The 19,674-nt window shown below is 44.5% G+C and overlaps 1 long non-coding RNA gene across 1 annotated transcript in view; it reads left to right on the top strand.

Moving 5' to 3' along the window:
• Window positions 1-14,160, top strand: part of LOC131382090 (uncharacterized) — a 32,440-nt gene extending 18,280 nt beyond the window's left edge. Inside the window, exon 4 of the long non-coding RNA XR_009211264.1 lies at window positions 14,116-14,160. This is a non-coding gene — a long non-coding RNA (uncharacterized LOC131382090). The remainder of the gene's footprint in view (window positions 1-14,115) is intronic.
• Window positions 14,161-19,674: the final 5,514 nt, after the last annotated feature.

Genomic DNA, 19,674 nt, shown 5'->3' with positions numbered 1-19,674 from the left:
CCAATGATGTCCTGGGGCCCTTTCGTGTAACTTACAGGGTCTCTTTCCTTTGGGCTTTTTCAGTATGCTGTGTCGCTACTTCATCCAGACATACAATATCCTTACTCGTATACATCAGAGGAAGTGGGGTTATCTAAATGTATTTTTACTTCTTAATCTAATCTCTGAACTTTGAGAGTCAATATTTTTCACTTTTAACAAACTAGACATTAAAAAGGTCCAAATTTAGAACTTGAGTCACTAAAAATGCTCAAATATTGACAGATAAAAAAGGCCTCCAGAAATCACGCTGTAAACTCGTCTCCTAGGTGAGGAGTAATTGTGTTAAAATATTATGAGTGCATTGATTACATCTCCCTTCCCTCCTAGGCAAACCGTGAGAGGTGCCTTCTCCCTCACTTCCTCTTTTCTCTAGTGACTCCTGTCCTGGGCCGATACCAACTAGGAGTGCACCAGTAGTAGCCTCCTAAGAAAGAAAAAGAGGGCCAGGCGCAGTGGCTCACTCCTGTAATCCCAACAGTTTGGGAGGCTGAGGTGGGGGGATCACTTGAGGTCAGGAGTTCAAGACCAGCCTGGCCAATATGGTGAAACCCTGTCTCTACTAAAAATACAAAAATTAGCCAGGCGTGGTGGTGGGTGCCTGTAGTCCCAGCTACTCAGGAGGCTGAGGCAGGAGAATCACTTGAACCCAGCAGGTGGAGGTTGCGGTGAGCCGAGATTGCACCACTGCACTCCAGCCTGGGCGTCAGAGCAAGACTCCATCTCAAAAAAAAAAAAAAAGAAAAAAAGAAAAAAGAAAAAAAAAGAGAAGGAAGTGGAGTTCCACCCTAGTGTCTAGAAAGAACACTCTTCACTCCTCTCCATTTCCCCTAAGCAATTGCACAAATACTGCGTGCTTGGTTGCTCCAAGGGGACAAACGGGAATGGGAACAAGAGAGAAACAGAACACTAAATGCTAAGCAGATAAAATAAAGCTTCACTGGGAACTAGAAGCCTTGTCCTGGACAAGGTCTGCCTTCAGGATTCGCTCATGTAGGGTGACCTCCAACACTGTCTCCTCTCAGACTCCTCATCAGTCTTTGCCCAGACCCCAGCAGCAGCTGGAACAGGAGGGACTCCCTCTCGCTCAGCCCATCGGGTGGATCAGGTGGACTGGTAATGCCCGGTGGGCAATAGGTTCCTATCATCCCATATTGAAGTTTTGAATGTATTTCCCCCAAAGGAAGATGCTACATAGGAAAGGTAGGTTTGTTGTGTTTCTGAAACTGGACTGTACTTAAAAGATACATAGAGTCTAGAAATGGAAAGCCACGGAGTCAAATCCACTGTCCCCAACCACACAGCACGTTAGATGCAGATCTAGAACCAGAATTCAGTCTCTCAACTCCCAAATCAGTGCTCCTTTGTGATTACCTCATTATGAGAGAACTAGGTTTTGTTTTTTTTTTCCCTGATGGCATCTGAGGCCCTAAACACCTCTGCTTACATAATTTATAGGAGAGGAAACGACACATGGAATTTCAAATGAACAACTCTGCTAACATTAATATGGGACATCCCGTACTGAACTATAAGCTTCCTTTGTCCTCCTTTTCCCCTAAATGCCTCTAGCATATCTTCTTCGTATTGAACAAACATCAGTTCTGCCGATGTCATGGATTTTGTCAATATGAACTGAAAATGTGCTGGCTTTTTTTTTATCATCACTAACAGCTTTCTTAATTAACCTACTGATAGAGTCAACAGTACAGTTCACTGTTCACTGTTTGCTCTCCAGCCACTGCAGAGTCAGGATGCTCTTTGAGAACGCTTGCCTGAGGTTGTTTTGTTTTCCAGAAAGGAAAAAAACTCACCACCGCAATGAATTTGACTTAATTGCTAAAATTTCCTTCTGATTGTTTTGCCCCAAGTAACAGCTCTTCCTTAACTAATAACTTTAATTATAGCAACCACTAGTTATAAAATTGTATGTTTTCTCTTGGCTTGTTCTCTAATTAAAAAACCAGGGATCAGCAAGTCACTTTCTTAGGTTTGCATCTGATGGGATGTAGAGTCCTGGAACTACCAGGTATATATTCCGTGCTCCTTAAACCAGTCTGTCGTGGCTGAAGTCATTCGGCTGGGTTCTGTCTCTGTGATTTCCCGGACATACAAGATGAAAAAGAAGCAAAAACAGGATCCTGATCCTCAGAGATCTTTAGAGAAAAGTTAAAGATGCTGTGTTCCAGCTTTAAGATGAAATGTAGACTCCCTAAGAAAACCCAAATCCTTCATTTCAAAAAGTTAAATGGGATAGTGCAGTTACTGTAAAAAAGAAAAGAAAAAAAGAAGAAAAAAAACCCAGCTGTTTAAATTTAAGGCATCAAAAAAACATCCAATTCAGGCCTATTCTCTGGCTCTGTACTCACAACATTTCATGTGATTAAGAAGAAAATAAAATTTTCCTGCACTTCAGGCTCCTATTTTAATTTTTTTTTTATGGGGTAGACAACAGTTAAAGACCATGTTGGGCTCAGTAATAGTGAGAAACTCCTTAAATGACTGATTTCAGCTGCGTTACTGCCAGGTAAAGATGGTCTCGTGTTTGATGACACATATTCAGAGGACGATTGTGCAAGCCATGGAGATGTTTTTCTCGGTTGTTTTGCGGCCTCATGCATCAGCCCAGTCTGCTGTCCCCACACTGCCTTGCAAAGCTGCCCTTTCTCTTTTTCAAAAATCACTCAGCCTCCACCCACACTTTTTTGATGCCTCAGGATGGACACTCTCACCCCCAGGCCTCTGGGCAGCCCGTGGTTGGCCCTCACTTTTATATCCAAGAGGAGAGAAAGCAGGAAGCACCCTCACAGCATGTGGCCACCATATGTGGCCAGGTGGCTGCTGGGTGGGTGGTGGTGACCACCACCCATCCTTTCTGTCATGCAGATGGACTCCCCCTACCCACATACTGCACCAATTTCCCACAGACTCAGCCGAAAACTTGGACCCTGGCAGATGATTTCCAACCAGTGACTGCCTCTGCTTAATGGGATGCTGACTGAAACAAGTTTTGCTTCTCAGAGTGAGATTTCCTCATCCTTCCTTTTGTCTCCTCCTTTTGTTACAGGAAAGGGGTCTGGATCCAGACCCGAAGACAGGGTTCTTGGATCTCGTGCAAGAAAGAATTCAGGGCGAGTCCATAGAGTAAAGTGAAAGCAAGTTTATTACGAAAGTAAAGGAATAAAAGGATGGCTACTCCATAGACAGAGCAGCCCCAAGGGCTGCTGGTTGCCCATTTTTATGGCTATTTCTTGATGATATGCTAAACAAGGAGTGGATTATTCATACCTCCCCTTTTTCGACCATATAGGGTAACTTCCTGTTGTTGCCATGGCATTTGTAAACTGTCATGGCACTGGTGGGAGTGTTGCAGTGAGGATGGCCAGAGGTCAATCTCATTGCCATCTTGGTTTTGGTGGGATTTGGCCAGTTTCTTTACTGCAATCTATTTTTATCAGCAAGGTCTTTATGACCGGTATCTTGTGCCAACCTCATATTTTCTCCTGTGACTTAGAATGCCTTACCCATCTGGGAATGCAGCCCAGTATGTAGGTCTCAGCCTCATTTCGCCCAGCTCCTATTCAAGATGGAGTTGCTCTGGTTCAAAGGCCTCTGACACTTTTTCTTACCGTTGCTAATTAGAATTGTTTTACCTTTTGTTTTTAAATGAAAGAAGGTCACCATTTAAAATGTGCCAATCACTTCTCTATCCTAGAGATAGCAAGTCTTCCTGGAGGTGTCCGTTGCTCTGGGAAGAATCATTTTAATGTAAAGTAAATGAGTAAGTCCACAAACTACTCAACTGATGGGCTGGAGTGGGCTGACCGGGTTCTGTTGGCAGGAAAAGACCCTAAGTGTTCCTGAAAGGGGAACTCACCATGATGTCAAGGGGGGTATGTAGAAGGGTAATCCAACTCTACAACAGCAGAGTGGCACAGAGGTGGTTTGGGTGCAGGGTGTGGCTGGGCCTGCAAAGTCCTCTAGGCCCAGGCATTGACAAGTTGTTGGGGGAAATGGCCCAGCAAAGAAATGCAACCCAACAGTTGTGAGTCTTCAGAGCCAATCACATCCTCCCCTGAAGAACCACTCAGTGCAAAGATCCAAGCCGGCAGTGGCATCGTCACAGGAGACGAGGCTGCACTGAACTGTCACCGTGTGGGTCTGCAGTGAGGCTGTGACAAGGGTGAAACACCTCCTACCTAGCAGACTGGTCATAGATATCCATTTTCTCTCCAAAAGGTGTTTATTACTAGAACTGAGTAATCTGGGCAATTTAGAAAGAGGGATTGGATACTCCGACAATCTCTGGAAGCTCAAGTCAGGTTTAATTTGAAAAACGAAAGGATGTGGCTTTATTTGCAGCCAGGGTGGGACCCCACAAGAGACCACAGAATTCATTCAGTTCTCATTTTGCAAAGAAAAACTAATTGAGTCCAGATTAATCTCCTACCATCACAAAGCAAGTGGTGGGTTGAATTTGTATGGAAGGACACAGACAGGACTGCTAACCTAGTGTCTTTTCTATTGTCAAAACTTGTAACTCCTGCTAAATGCAATGCTTTTTCTTCTTTTTTTTTTTTAATTTTAAATTGTCTGAGATTTAGGAGATTTCAGTTTTCTGAGATTTTGCTCCTGCTTTGGAATTTAGAGACTAAGCCTGAATTTCCAGTTTCACACTTAGGGACATACGTTGTTAGATTTCTTCTAGTCTCCACTTCTGGGAGAGCCTAGAGGTTTCTTGGTGAGATAACTATAGACCTGAATCTCTCTTTTTGACCCTAAGCCTGGACCTTTCTCCTGAACTCTGCTCCTTTACCAATGCTGCATTTCTATTGGATGATCCACAGGCACTTCAAAACCAACATGGTCAAAACCTAGAGTGTTAGTTTGTCTCTACCCAACCAGCCTCCTCTTCCCAGACAAGATCCTGTTACTCCAGGCTTCTCTGGGGAATGGCACCGCCAGCCTTTCTTCTCAGCCATATAGAGCCCTACAAATTCCAGCTCCTAAAAAATTTTTATGATTATTATTATTGAGATAGAGTTTCCCTCTGTCGCCAGGCTGGAGTGCAGTGGCGCGATCTCGGCTCACTGCAACCTCTGCCTCCCAGGTTCACACCATTCTCCTGCCTCAGCCTCCTGGGTAGCTGGGACTACAAGCGCCTGCCACCATGCCCAGCTAATTTTTGTATTTTTAGTAGAGACGGGGTTTTGCCACATTAGCCAGGCTGGCCTTGAACTCCTGACCTCAGGTGATCCGCCCGCCTCGGGCTTTCCGAAGTGCTGGGATTACAGGCATGAACCACCATGCCTGACCCTAAAAAATTATTTTATCTCCTCTTCTCCATTCCCATTGCTCCTGCAGCACTTGAGGATTTTCTCATCTTCTGCCTGGACTGCATTGTCTCCTGGGTGGTCCCCTGGCTTTTGATCCCATTCCAAATTTTTTTCCTCACTGCCACCGTGATCTTCTGAAAACCTAAATCTGATCATGTTACTGCCTTCTACAGCTCTCTATGCTGTCCAGATAAGCTCCACACCTCTTAGAATTTGAAGTGCAATGCCTTCTCTTCTCTCAGGCTGTGTTTCTCAGGGTCCACCAGCCCCCACCCCTACCCTCCTCCCTAGACTCTATGACCCAGCCACCACAAGCCCTTAGAGACCCTTTCACTGATCACCTCTTTTTTAGGCCCCTATTCTGTCATTATTGTTACCGGAAAAGGGGCCTGACCCAGACCCCAAGAGAGCAGGGGACCTCCCGCAAGAAAGAATTCCGGGTGAGTCCATAGAGTAAAGTGAAAGCAAGGTCATTAGAGAAGTAAAGAAACAGAAGAATGCCTACTCCATAGGCAGAACAGTGGCATGGGCTGCCCGACTAATTATAGTTATTTCTTGATTATATGCTAAACAAGGGGTGGATTATTCATGAGTTTTCCAGGAAAGTGGTGGGCAATTCTTGAAACTAAGGGTTCCTCCCCGCTTTAGACCATGTAGGGTAACTTCTTGATGTTGCTACAGCATTTGTAAACTGTCAGGGCACTGGTGGGAGTGTCTTTTAGCATGCTAATATATTCTAATTAACATATAATGAGCAGTGAGGACAACCAGAGGTCACTTGCATGGCTGTCTTGGTTTTGGTAGCCTGCTTCTTTACCTCACTGTTTTGTCAGCAAGGTCTTTGTGACTTGTCTCTTATGCCGACCTCCGATCTCATCCTGTGACTTAGAATGCCTAAACTCCTGGGAATGCAGCCCAGTAGGTCTCAGCCTTATTTTACTCAGCCCCTACTCAAGATGAAGTTGCTCTGGTTCAAACGCCTCTGTCATTATGAGTTGCCTGCCCCGGAAATGTCCGTCTGCTTTCAGCCTGGTGGTCACTTATGGCTTTGAAGGCTCAATTCAAATGTCATCTCCTCCATGAAGCTTTATCTAACCTCTTGTTTCCACAGGGTGAAAAAAACACTCTAGCTTTTGTATTCCAATGGAACCCTGTTTCTATCCCAACACTGCTAACATTTCAGGGCAATTATTTCTTCCATGTCTGTCTTCCCTTATGATATTGAGGACAGCATGATGGTAAAGAGCATGTCTTATTTATCTTTGATTTTCTAGCACCAAACACAGGACCTGGCATATAGTATGCACTTGGTAAGCATTTATGGAAGGAAGGAAGGAAGGAAGGAAGGAAGGAAGGAAGGAAGGAAGGAAGGAAGAAAGGGAGGGAGGGAGGGAAGGAGGGGAAGGGACACAGCGAGGGAGGAGAACATATATTGTCATAATGTATTATTGTGGGCTGGGCGCAGAGGCTCACGCTTGTAATCCCAGCACTTTGGGAGGCCGAGGCAGGTGGATCACGAGGTCAGGAGATCGAGACCACAGTGAAACTCCGTCTCTACTAAAAATACAAAAAAATTAGCCGGGCGTGGTGGTGGGCGCCTGTAGTCCCAGCTACTCGGAGAGGCTGAGGCAGGAGAATGGCGTGAACCCGGGAGGCGGAGCTTGCAGTGAGCCGGGATTGTGCCACTGCACTCCAGCCTGGGTGACAAAGCGAGACTCCGTCTCAAAAAAAAAAAAAAAATTCTAAAAAAAAAAAAAAAAAAATGTATTATTGTTCCATTTTTTTTTCATTTTTTATCACTTCCAGAAAGAAAGGCATATGGTGAAACTTTGATCACAATTTTTATAAAACGTATTCTATAGAAACTGTTTCTGTAAAACAAAGTGAACCTAATAACCAAAGGCAGTTCAGAAATTCTATTAGTATTGTTAGAAAAAGGTAAATATTTAAATATTTATTTGTTCTCATATTGTATGATGTGGCCACTGGTAAGATATCTCAATCATTTCTTTTTTTTTTTTTCAAGACAGAGTCTCACTCTGTCACCCAGGCTGGAGTGCAGTGGTGCAATCTCAGCTAACTGCAACCTCCGCCTCCCTGGTTCAAGTGAGTCTCCTGCCTCAGCCTCCTGAGTAGCTGGGACTACAGGCGCACGTCACCATGCCCAGCTAATTTTTGTATTTTTAGTAGACATGGGGTTTCACCATGTTGGCCAGGATGGTCTCAATCTCCTGACCTCATGATTCGTCCACCTCGGCCTCCCAAAGTGCTGGGATTACAAGTGTAAGCCACCGTGCCCGGCCAAGACATCTCAATCTTAAGACTAAAAAAAAAAAAATCTGTTGTGACTATAATGGACATTGGCCATGCTTCTGGCTGTTCAGATGCTGAATTCCCCTATGTATAAGTCTTCTGGAGAGGCAGGGCCCTCATCCTCTATAGTGGCTACAGAGTGGGGTACCTGTATTCCCAGCATCCCTTACAGCCAGGGCACAGCTACATGTATGCGCAGCACTCACCAATTATATGTACCCATAAGGAGCAGGGGCTGGTGACATTCACATGTGAGAACAGAGAGTAATTCTTGGTGGTGGCAGTGGTACTAGCAATATCTGAGTCCAGCACTGGCAGCTGGGCAGAACACATTGACTGGTGGGAACCAATGGCACAGCAGTGTCCTCACTGCCTACTCTCCAGAGGAATGTTAGCCAAGGATCGGAGGCATTGCATCCCTTTGTTTCTGCCCAATTCCCTAGGCTGCTCCTCCAGCTGTCCTAGTGGTTCTCTGAGCCAACTAATATAGTTTCAATAATTTCCTTTTATGCTTACAGTCCTTTCTGTTGCAACTAACAAACCCAAAAGATCCAGGAACTCTTTGGTGGTTCATAAATGCTTCTGGCTTTAGCTATTTGTGCCACCAGTGTGCATGATGTACATGAGTCCAGTTGATAAAATATCTCATTCACTGGTGAGTCAAGGGTTAATACAGTCTACATTATTAGAGGATTTTTTCTAGGCAGATTATTTGCCATACAAGCTTCATTAGGGCAGGCTTTCTTGCTTTAAATCACATTCTTCTACACACAGTGCCTGGTATATAATAAGTATTCAATAAATACTTGCTGAGTGCTGAGTGGACTAATAAATCACTTTTTTAAATCCAAGAGACTATTAACTAATTTTTACTATGTCAAACTGGTACTATTAAGATAACCCTATACAAACAAGAGGACAAATTAGATGGGTTTTAGAGAGCCTCTTCCTACATGTGATTTGATGATGAACCTACTCAGAGCAAAGCTTGCTGATATTCTAGCAACTGGTTCAATTCAACAAATATTTATTGATCCTTATTGATCCTTTCCTGGAGGTGCTCACAATCAAGTTGGGGTTCTTTCATTTGCTTTCTGTGACTCCTAGCCAAACTCTTAATCACTGTGATTCTGAGTTTCGTCATTGATAAAATGGAGATGATAATTTTTCCTTAAAGGGTTGTTACCAAAATCAGAATGTTAACAATGCTCATTTCTTTACTTTATTATTCCTGTTTCTACTTGCAGAATCTTCTCCTGAATTTAGTTCAAAATACTCTGCATTATGCACTGAGTGAGTCACAGTCACTGTGATTACAAATATGGAAAAGGCATGTATGTACTCTCAAGGAATTTACAATGTCATCAAGGAGATAGACGGGCCAAGGGATCAGTAATTGTGGTTAGGGCAGTGATGGAACCAAACACAGGTACTGCTAGGAAAGTGCAAAAGAAAGGCCATTAATTTCAGGAGAGGGGGCCATTGTGGAAGACTCCTGGAGGTGATATCCAGTCACAGAGAAGGAAAGCCAAGGAAAAGAGAAAGAAATGGACCTCCAAGAAAAATGAACTTCATGAGCAAAGGCAAACAGGGAAAACAGCATTTCAGTGTTTCTAGAAGGTGAAGTTCAAGAAGGGATTAGAAGGAAACCAAGTCTGCAAAGGGAGGTGGGTCAGATCATGGATGACCATATATGTTAGATAAGAAACATGGGACTGAGGGTAATAGGGAACGCTAGGGGAGTGTACACAGGCAGGCACTTTCAAGATCTCAGTTTGGCCACAGGATGGAAGATAAATATGGGACAAAGGCCAATTAGGAGGTTATCATCCTGATCTAGGGGACTATTGTGGTAGCCCAAACTGGGAAAATGGTGGAAGAAATGGGATGAAGAAAAGCAATATTCTAAATATTCTAAGCAATATTTAGAAGACATTAAGCCTGTTATAAAAAGGTGTATTCATCTCTTTGGGGTTCACCTGTGTTCTTTTTCCTAAATATTGTCATGGTCTGAAGAGGTTGAATGGATGTATGATAAACAGTCACACGTATTCCCCACCCCTCATCTTCAAATGGGATGGAATTACAACCTATCAGATACTATGTCCAGCACCAGGTTGTGATAGCATGGGTCCAAACCATCTTTCATCTCCATTCAAAGGTCACAAAAGTAATGGAAAGGCCTCTAATATTTTTTCATGTCAGGTAACATTTTCGGCATGGTGTGAGTTATTTATCTTTCTGGAATTCCTTGTAAAATATTTTACATCCTTCAGACAATCCTATTCAGAAGTTCAAATGAATCTTTAGCTAGGATTTCTTTTCTTCTTTTCACTGGACAGCCTGTATACATTAAAATCAAATAGGAAGAAAGAAGCAAGAAGGATATTAAGGTAAACACATGATAACACTGGCCAAAAATGTGGGGAATGGCTGCCCTATTCTGTCAAATAGAAATGAGGCCAGACGGCTATTTCCCTGGGATTTACAGTTCCCACCCCCAAGCAAATCTAATCTCATCCTTGCGTTCACAGGCTAGGCCAGCAGGGCAATAGCCTAAATTCAAAGCCCAGAGATGCAGATATGCTGGCTCTGTTCCCAGGAGGCCAGGTCAGGATGAGAATCAGTATTTCAATAGCTCGGGATTAGGAAACACATATACCAAATCTTGTCTGTTAGGGAAACAAATATTAAAACCACAAAACATTCTGTGTTATGCACAGACTGATAGAGAAGAAATGTTTGGCTCAGCTGCAGAAATATACCCATTATTCTTGAATTCTTTGGACTGGTATAAATCGTGTAAAAAAATCATCAGAATAAGACTGAGGCTGCTTAGGAGATTGCCATAAATAACATCTTAAAGGCCCCCATGAGCCGCTTTTCAGGGTAACAAGAAGGCAGAGAAGACCTCTATGTTTGATTGCGTCGTCTTGCATTGTTTAGCAAAAAAAGTCACAGAAATCAGTAGGGGTAGAATTTGGCTTGGATGTGAAGCTGACTTTGCTTAGATTTGACAGACCTCACCTGGGTTTCCCACTCTCAACCTTTGGAAAATCCAGACAACCCCAAAGTTAGTCCCAGCCAATTGGGTACCTTTCCTCTTTGTATCAAAGGGAAAGCATTGGAAGCACAGTGTGATTCATATCAGCTCACACACTGGAACAGGCATTTGCAGGTATAACGGGTGTGGGGGTGAGGGGCCCCATTCACCTTTCCCCCTGGCCTTAAAAATAAGCAACTGTGGCGGGGCGCAGTGGCTCATGCCTGTATTCCCAGCACTTTAGGAGGCCAAAGTGGGTGGATCACCTGAGGCCAGGAGTTTGAGACCAGCCTGGCCAACATGGTGAAACCCCATCTCTTATTAAAAATACAAAAATTAGCCGGGCGTGGTGGAGGGCGCCTGTAATCCCAGCACTTTGGGAGGCTGAAGGGGGCAGATCACCTGAGGTTGGGAGTTCAAGATCAGCCTGGCCAACATGGCAAAATCTCCTCTCTACAAACTACAAAAAATTAGCCGGGTGTGGTGGCACGTGCCTGTAATCCCAGCTACTCGGAGGCTGAGGCAGGAGAATCGCTTGCACCCAGAAGGCAGAGGTTGGAGTGAGCCGAGATTGCACCATTGCACTCCAGCCTGGGCGACAAGAGCGAGACTTCATCTCAGAAAAAAAAAAAAAAAAAGCAAATGCATTTATAAAAGGGATTTTCTCCGAGAAAGATTATGCTTCCCGTGTCCTAGGGCACACTTGGATCTCCCATAGCCACACCGGCTTTTTCTGGGGCCTGCCTTGGTCTAGCACTCCCAGGTGTCCTTGAAGAAAGAAGAAATACTGAAGAAGGTAGGGGAGGCCAAGTGCAGCGTCTCAAAGATCTAACTGCAACTCTGACAAGCATCAGATCAAAGGAGTCTCACCTTGGTTCTTTGATCTCTTGATAACCACATTTAGCACTCTCCCCTGGCTGTGCCTGGGGCGGGCAGCCCTCCCTTCTAACTCCCTCATCTCTTTCTAGTTTAAATAATTCAACTGATAATCATTTTCAAAGGAGTGAAAATAAGCAAATATTTTAAGTTCCAACTCAATTGCTAGATTTAGTGAAGTCTCTGTACCAGAATGATACCACTTTGGGAAATAAAAATAGCGTCATGAAATCCTAAAAAGAATGCTTATTGCTTTAAATATCTGATCTGACTTTGAGCTGTGCTGCAAGTCCACAGGAATGGGGAGGGAGATGACCATAACTGTAGCTCCAGAGGTGCCTGGAGCGGGGAGCTAGGAAAAGAGGTGGCTTCCTGTCTTTCTGCTGGTGGAGGCAAGAGTCTGAGACATGAACCATCATCATCAGCCCTCAGCCCTCCTTCCTTTTCTCCTCCCACATTTCCAAGACAATTTGATGGGACTCTCCTCCACTCCACATCACCCAGTGGCCTTTGGTGCTAGGTTTCCCCATGAGGTGTGACCAGCATGTTATGCTCAGAATTTTTTTTTGAGATAGAGTTTCGCTGTGTCACCCAGGCTGGAGTGCAATGGTACGATCTTGGCTCACTGAAACCTCCACCACCTGGGTTCAAGCGATTCTCCTGCCCAGCCTCCCAAGTAGCTGGGATTACAGGGGTGCACCACCACGCCCAGCTAATTTTTTGTAATTTTAGTAGAAATGGGGTTTCACTATGTTAGCCAGGCTGGTCTTGAACTCCTGACCTCAGGTGATCCACCTGCCTCGGCCTCCCAAAGTGTTGGGATTACAGGCGTGAGCCACCGCGCCCAGTCAGAAATGGTCTTTATTAAAATATTAGGGAGGGGGGAGAAAAGTCGTGCCATGGAACTTGCTTTTACCCCAAGGTTGCCAGATTTAGCAAATAAAAACGCAAGACACCCAATTGACTTGACTTTGAAATTCAGATAAACAAGGAATAATATTTTTGCATAAGTATGTCCCAAATATTGCACAGGACACACTTATACTACAACATTATTCATTGTTTATCTGAAATTTAAACTTAACTGGATGCCCTGTATTTTATCCTGCAACCCTATCAGGGTGCTTCTATCACCAAAACTTGCTGAACCCAGCCTCAGAGTGTCACAAAAAAGATGGATTCAGCTCTGCCCTTAAATCTCCTTGTGAATCTGGCCCAGTCCAGGCCTTTTATGGAGTGGTGGGGGAAGGGAAGGGGTCAGCGTTTGTTGAGCTCCTGCATAAGGGGGTGTCCCATTTGATCCTCACGATACCCCCATGGGTGGTTAGTATTATTCCCCTTCCACATTTGGTGAAGTAGGGCCCAGGAGAGCTAAGGAGTCTGCCGGCTTCTAACTGGAGGTAGGATTCTAACACAGGCCGTGATCTGTCAATTACTTGCTGCTGTCTCCTTCCTTCTCCTCAATAAAGCAAGACAAACCCAGAGGCTAGTAGACTTGTTCCAACATAAACAGGCTTTTTTTTTTTTCATTCCAGCTATCTTTTTTCACGTTAATCAAAGCTCTAGATCTTATCCTCTAGAACTCTCTGTTCTGCCATTTGAAGCAGAGGGGTGTGGGAAACCCAGGGTAAGAAAGGAGAGTAGACGTGAATGGGGGGTTCTTAGGAACTTAGTACATGAAAGGTAGTCACTAGCAGTTTTCCTCAAGCAGGTAAGCCAGTGGAAACTTATTAATCTGCACTGAATTCAAGCCAGGACACAAGCATATTATGAAATCCTGACTTTCTTATTTCTTTTCTTTTCTTTTTTTTTTTTCTTGGGACAGGGTTTTGCTCTTGTTGCCCAGGCTGGAGTGCAATGGCACAATCTCGGCTCACTGCAACCTCCACCTCCTGTGTTCAAGCAATTCTCCTCCATCAGCCTCCCGAGTAGCTGGGATTACAGTCATGTGCCACCAGGCCCAGCTGATTTTGTATTTTTAGTAGAGACAGGTTTTCACCATGTTGGTCAGGCTGGTCTTGAACTCCTGATCTCAGGTGATCCACCCACCTCAGCCTCCCAAAGTGCTGGGGTTACAGGTGTGAGCCACCATGCCCGGCCTGACTTTCTTACTGCTGAAGGCCATGGTTCTCAGATTGGAGCTGCTTTGGAATCACCTGGAGGGCTTGTTCAAACGGATTGCTGGTCCACCCCCAGTGTTTCTGCCTCAGTGGGTTTACAGTGGAGCCTGAGAACCTGCATTTCTGATAAATTCCCAGATGATGCTGACACTGCTGGTCTGGGGAGTTCACTGATACGGTTTGGCTGTGTCCTCACCCAAATCTCATCTTGAATTGTAGCTTCCATAATTCCCACGTGGTGTGGGAGGGACCCGGTGGGTGATAATTGAATCATGGGGGTGGTTTCCCCTATACTGTTCTCTTGGTAGTGAATAAGTCTCATGAGACATAATGATTTTATGAGGGGAAACCCCTTTTGCTTGGTTCTCATTCTCTCTCTTGCCTGCAGCCATGAAAGACGTACCTTTTGCCTTCTGCTGTGATTGTGAGGCCTCCCCAGCCATGTGGAACCGTGAGTCCGTTAAATTTCTTTTTCTTTATAAATTACCCAGTCTCGGGTATGTCTTTATCAGCAGTGTGAAAACGGACTAAGTTGCCACTTAGTGAACCACTGCTCCAGGACCAGAAAGGGGTCTTCACTAAAAATAATGACGGTATTTGGAACTTAGGTTCACATACACTTTGGAATTCAAGACCATTCTACACCTCTCATCCCTACCATTCAAAAATGTCCTGCAATCCTCTCTCTCCATTGAAGTCTACGTTTATTCCTTTACTCACTCATCCCCATAGATATGAAGTAAGCATGGATAATGTAACACACACCATCTGGATCCCCAGACACACAGAGATGAACTGGACCCAGTTCGGGCCAGCACACCGGGGACAATTATGTAAGCAAAATAACACCAGTGGAGTAGGAGAGGTTATAATAGAAGCAGATAAATTCATCCAGAAAGGAAGAGAGAAAGAGAAGGGAAGATTCTCCAGGGACTTACCCTTTGAGCTGAGTTTGGAAGGCTGGGGATGGGGTTACAAAGAGAAAAGGATAGTTCCCATGGAGGTGTGAGACAGCATGGCAAGCCCAAGGTCTGCAAGAAGCTTACATGGTTGACTTGGTGATAGACGGGCAATTAGTGTCGGGAAGCCTGGCAGGGGGGTTATACTGAGATGTTGGCGTTCTTTTCTTTTACAATGATGATGAGGCATTGGGTGGTCTTTAGTGGAGGGTGGCATTAATAAGGCCTATAATCTGGAAAGTGATTGAGTGGAGGGGTGAGTGTCTTAGTCGGCTAGGGCTGCTATAACAGGATACCATAGACTAGACAGCTTACAGACAACAGAAATTTGCCTCTCACACTTCTGGAGGCTGGGAAGTCCAACATTAAGGCAGATTCAGTGTCTGCTGAGGGCCCGCTTTCTGGCCCATAGACAGCAACCTCTTGCCGTGTCCTCACTTGGTGGAAGGGGTGAGAGGGATCTCAGGGATCCCTTTTATAAGGGCACTAATCTTATTCATGATGTCTCCACCTTCATGATCTAATCACCTCCTAAAATACCCATCTCCTAATACCATCACCTTGGGGGGCTAGGATGTCAACATACGAATTTTGGAGGTCACAAACATTTAGACCATAGCAGTCAGGAATATCCCACCACGAGGCTATTGCAATAGGACCCACTAGAGATGATACTGATGTGAATGAGAGTGGGATCTCTCTGAGTTGAATGGAAAAAAAAATTCTGATGGTCCAAAAATGAAGCATTTATGTCCACTCTTGTTACCCTCCACCAATAAAAGCAACCTAAGTTTGGGGGAAAAAGATGCAAATATTTCTGGGTTTTTTTTTTTTTTTTTTGATACGGAGTCTCGCTCTGTCGCCCAGGCTGGAGGGCAGTGGTGTGATCTCGGCTCACTGCAAGCTCCGCCTCCTGGGTTCCCACCATTCTCCTGCCTCAGCCTCCCGAGTAGCTGGGACTACAGGTGTGCGGCACCACGCCTGGCTAATTTTTTGTATTTTTAGTAGAGACAGGGTTTCACCGTGTAAGCCAGGATGGTCTCGATCTCCTGACCTCGTGATCCGCCCACCTCGGCCTCCCAAAGTGCTGGGATTACAGGCTTGAGCCACCGTGCCCGGCCATATTCCTGTATGTTTTATGCTGCTATCTTAGTCTACAACTTATTTAAACTGCATATCTGTTCCAATAATTTCCACCTTTTAAAGGATTACTCTAATTCATTACTATTTGTTCAATTTTGCTCTCTTTCCCATTCCTAGATGTTTATTTATTCATCCAAAATCATTTAGCAGCTGACTGACTGGGAGATAAGACAAAGCGGATAGAGGGATAGTTGAAATTCAGTGTGGCACACAGTGTAACAGCGGTTCTCACTAATATCTGTGAGACGACAGAGGAGGGAAAGATGAACCTAAAAACAGTCAATGATATTAGTCTTCTTTTATTTTCTCTCTCTCTTTTTTTTTTTTGAGACAGAGTTTCCCTCCCGTTGCTGGAGCGTAACAGCACAATCTTGGCTCACTGCAATCTCTACCTCCTGGGTTCAAGCTATTCTTCTGCCTCAGCCTCCTGAGTAGCTGGGATTACAGGCGCCCACCACCACGCCCAGCTAATTTTTGTATTTTTAGTAGAGACGGGGGTTTCACCATTTTGGCCAGGCTGGTCTTGAACTCCTGACCTTAGGTGATCTGCCCACCTCGGCCTCCCAAATTGCTGGGATTACAGGCCTGAGCCACCGTACCAGCCAATTAATTTTCAAATCACTTTGAAATGAATTTTATGGACTTGAAAAAAATACTAATTTATTCCCTAAATTGAAAACTACTTCCAAGAAAATTATGGTTTTTTTTGTTTTGTTTTGTTTGTTTGTTTTGTACAATGCCTAATATAGTACTCTAGCACAGGCACCTGATAAATATATTTTGGCCATTGAAAAAAAACTAAATGGCCGGGCGCGGTGGCTCACGCTTGTAATCCCAGCACTTTGGGAGGCCGAGGCGGGTGGATCACGAGGTCAGGAGATCGAGACCATCCTGGTTAACACAGTGAAACCCCGTCTCTACTAAAAATACAAAAAAATTAGCCGGGCGCGGTGGCGGGCGCCTGTAGTCCCAGCTACTCCGGAGGCTGAGGCAGGAGAATGGCATGAACCCGGGAGGCGGAGCTTGCAGTGAGCCGAGATCGCGCCACTGCACTCCAGCCTGGGTGAAAGAGTGAGACTCCGTCTCAAAAAAAAAAGAAAAAAAGAAAAAAACTAAATGGTTTTAACATATTAATCTCACTAGAATATCAAAATGCTAAAATAAGTAGAACAATTTCCATTATCTGACCTTCTGTAAATACAAATATTTTACTTGATTTTTAAAGAAATGTTTTTAGTTGTAGTAAGAAAGTGCAAAAATCTAGCCTTGAAGAGAGTTTGCCTTTCAGTGGGTAATGTATAGTTAATGCAATCAGAGCTTGTCTGGAGTGATTCGACACCAAAGAAGAAAAATATACCCATCTTCAGGAGTTATCATTTTAGAAGATAGTGTTTTCATAAATCACTCTTATTTGCATGTTGGGAATTTGAGTTACAGCATTAACCTGATAAATCAATTGAATCTCTTTAAATAAGGCAAGTTTTAAAAATCATCTTCCAGTGATTCGATGCCAAATATTTGATTGGAAGTGACACAAGTTAGACTGAAGGGAAAAAACCCTCCTGTGGGCCTCCTGTGGCTACAAGGTCAACTGAAATCCCAAAGATGGTGGTTCCTTCCTAGCTCGATAAATGACCTTTGGCAAGTCACAGAAAGAGTTGTTGCCCATTGCAGCGTCCACAGAGTCATTGTCTGCCTTTATGAGCAGACAGCAGCTCTGTCCATCAAGAGACCAAGAATGTAAACGATCCCTCCAAAGCCTAGTGCCCTGACCTCACAGCAGGGAAAACCCAAGCTTTCACAGCCAAAGGAACTTCCAAAATGAAATTAAAGGAAAATTAACCAGGAAAAAAATGAGAGAAAAGAATTTAAATGGAATAATTCATGATCTCCCTCCTTTTGGCTCTTCTGCTGAACTAATTCATGATTGGCCTTGGTCTTGGTAAAGAATTCAAGATTGGCACTAATAGCCTACAGCCCAGTTCAGGCTGCTTCTAGGGTGTCACCATGGCTCACCCCTCTGCGGCCAAACAGCTCAGGGTATGGCCAGGCTGATTCCAAGAAGCATCAGTGACCTACACCCTAGATCCCTTCACCTGCAGCCTCAGTAGTGCTGCAGGTTGTTAGCATCTTTCTTACCCTCTTGGAAAAGGTCATTGGGTGTACTTTTTTACAGTAAGCATCTGTGAAGTTCAGTTTGCATGGCAAAAAAAGGCATTGGAGATTTTTAGCAACTAGTACAGCAAAGAAGTTGTTGATCCCAGGAAAATTACAAAATAAATTGGGTTCATCATTACTGCCATTGCATCCTGCTCTCTTCACCTGCTCCTACATCCACCTCGGGTCCGCCAATGGCTTGGCTATTTTCTGTCTACACAACAATCTGCACTTGAAACTCTTCGTAAACCTGTTTTCAAGTACACCATAAATCAAAAGTCTCCTTCCCATTGCTCACATCATTGGGTCTGACTTCATCCTGTATAAATTCCTTTCTTTTTTTTTTTTTTTGAAGATGGAGTCTCACTCTGTCGCCCAGGCTGGAGTGCAGTGGCGTGATCTCGGCTTACTGCAACCTCCGCCTCCCGGGTTGAAGTGATTCTCCTGCCTCAGCCTCCCGAGTAGCTGGGACTACAGGTGCATGGCACCACGCCCAGCTAATTTTTTGTATTTTTAGTAGAGACAGGGTTTCACTGTGTTGGCCAGGATGGTCTCTATCTCCTGATCTCCTGATCCATCCGCCTTGGCCTCCCAAAGTGCTGGGATTATGGGCGTGAGCCACCAAGTGCTGGGATTATGGGCGTGAGCCACCGGCCAGGCCATAAATTCCTTTCTTATAGCATTGATGGTCTCAGGTAAAAAGCAATCTGGTGAGCTGTTGACACAAATATGTGAATAAGGACAACAGTAGCAGCAGACATAGCTGCTGGCTCACCCGGCTCTCCTTCCTTGTAGGTATAATCCCAGTTGATTGACTTGTTTTCCTAGCCTCCTTTTTAGCCTTGGGTGGCCATGAGTCATAGCTCTGGCCAATAAGACCCAAGCACAAGTATGCTAGGGGTGTCATTGATAGTGTTTGCCTGATAGAAGGGGACAAACATAGCTGGCACCTTTCTTTATCCTTCTTGGAAGCAGGCATGACAGCCTAAGGTACAAGACACGCTGTCAGCGGGAGGCAACCAGCAAGAGGGAGAGGCTGAGAGTCGCGAGAAGACAAGTTACTTCATTAATGCCCTTGTTTTCTCCCTGCATGGAACTCTAGATCCCTCTGGCTACTCTCTCTCTCCAATCCCCTCCATGCCCTGTGTCACTCTCTGACACTCTGCCCACTAATCCCTCATGCCGGCTCTAACTAATCATTGGTTTTCTCCACCATTGCCTGCCTCCTAAACCCCATCTCATTGCTGGGGAATATTCATGCACATTTGAGGGTTTGTGTTATTATTTTATTGTGGTAAGAATACTTAAGATAAGATCTACTCTCTTAACAGATTTTCAAGTGTACGATACAGGATTGTTAACTATAGGTGCTATGTTGTACTGTAGACCTCCAGAACTTACTAATTTTGCATAACTGAAACTTTACTCCCATTGGTTCACAACTCCCTATCTCAATCTTCCCCCCAGGCTTTGGCAACCATCATTCTACCCTCTGCTTCTGTGAGTGTGGCTATTTTAGGTACATCACAGAGGTGGAATATGCAGTGTTTATCTTCCTTTTTTCTTTTCTTTTCTTTTTTTTTTTTTTTTTTTTTAAGGTAGAGTCTCACTCTGTTGCCCAGGCTGGAGTGCAGTGGTGTGATCTCAGCTCACTGCAACCTCCACCTCCCGGGTTCAAGCAATTCTCC

Source organism: Hylobates moloch, unplaced genomic scaffold, assembly GCF_009828535.3.
Source record: "Hylobates moloch isolate HMO894 unplaced genomic scaffold, HMol_V3 SCAFFOLD_20, whole genome shotgun sequence".
NCBI classification, from domain to species: Eukaryota; Metazoa; Chordata; class Mammalia; order Primates; family Hylobatidae; genus Hylobates; species Hylobates moloch.
The sequence above is the reverse complement of the archived record's forward strand: the minus strand, read 5'-3'. Positions and strand labels throughout refer to the sequence as shown.